We start from the raw sequence: 1,406 nt of genomic DNA, 5'->3' as shown, positions 1-1,406 counted from the left end.
AGAATATTCTTACATAATTTTTCATCAATAGTTTGTATTTTTAAATAACTATTTTAAAAACTGCTATTTTTGGAAAGTTTTCATTTTATAGAGTACAATTGTAGATTTGGGGTTGTGATTTTGAAATTAGGATAACAGGAATTTATGTTTATATATGAGTATTCTTACAGAATTTTTCATCTATAGGTTGTATTTTTAAATATTTTTTAAAAAAAAATTGAATGTTTTCATTTTAAAGAGAACTATTGTAGATTTTGGGTTGTGATTATGAAATTAGGATAACAAGAATATATGTTGATATATGAGTATTCTTACAGAACTTTTCATCCATAAATTGTATTTTTAAATAATGTTTTTTAAAAACTGATATTTTTGTATATAATTTTCAATTTATAGAGAAACTTTATATATTTTATTTTTTAAAAACTATTTTTTAAAACAGCTTATTTTTGGGAAGTTTTCTTTTTATAGAGTACAATTCTAGATTTGGGGTTGTGATTTGAAATTAGGATAACAAGAATTTATGTTGATATATCAGTATTCTTACACAATTTTTCATCAATAGGTTGTATTTTAAAAATAATGTTTTTAAAAAACTTTTATTTTTGGAAAGTTTTCATTTTATAGAGAACTATTGTAGATTTTGGGTTGTGATTTTGAAATTAGGATAACAAGAATATATGTTGATTATATGAGTATTCTTACAGAATTTTTTCATCAATAATGTATTTTTAAATAACTATTTTAAAAAACTGCTATTTTTGGGGAAACTTTCATTTAATAGAGTATAATTGTAGATTTGGGGTTGTGATTTTGAAATTAGGATAACAAGAATTTATGGATATATGAGTATTCTTTACAGAATTTTTCATCAGTAGGTTGTATTTTTAAATAAATTTTTAAAAACTTCTATTTTTGAAAGTTTTTCATTTGAGAGAGAACTATTGTAGATTTCGGGTTGTGATTTTGAAATTAGGATAAAAAGAATATATGTTGATATATGAGTATTCTTACAGAATTTTCATCTATAGGTTTTATTTGTAAATAATGTTTTTAAAAAACTTCTATATTAGGAAAGTTTTCATTTTATAGAGAACTATTGTAGATTTTGGGTTTGTGATTTTGAAATTAGCATAACAAGCATATAAGTTGATATATGAGTATTCTTAAAGAATTTTTTATCCATAAATTGTAATGTTTTTAAAAACTATTATTTTAGGATAGTTCTCATTTTATAGAGAACTATTGTAGATTTGTGGTTGTGATTTTGAAATTAGGATAACAAAAATTTATGTTGATATGTGAATATTTTTAAAGATCAATAGGTTGTATTTTAAATAATTTTTTTTAAAACAAGTATTTTGGAAAGTTTTCATTTTAAAGAGAACTATTGTAGATTTTGGGTT

Source organism: Raphanus sativus, chromosome 2, assembly GCF_000801105.2.
Source record: "Raphanus sativus cultivar WK10039 chromosome 2, ASM80110v3, whole genome shotgun sequence".
Taxonomy (NCBI): Eukaryota; Viridiplantae; Streptophyta; class Magnoliopsida; order Brassicales; family Brassicaceae; genus Raphanus; species Raphanus sativus.
The sequence above is the reverse complement of the archived record's forward strand: the minus strand, read 5'-3'. Positions refer to the sequence as shown.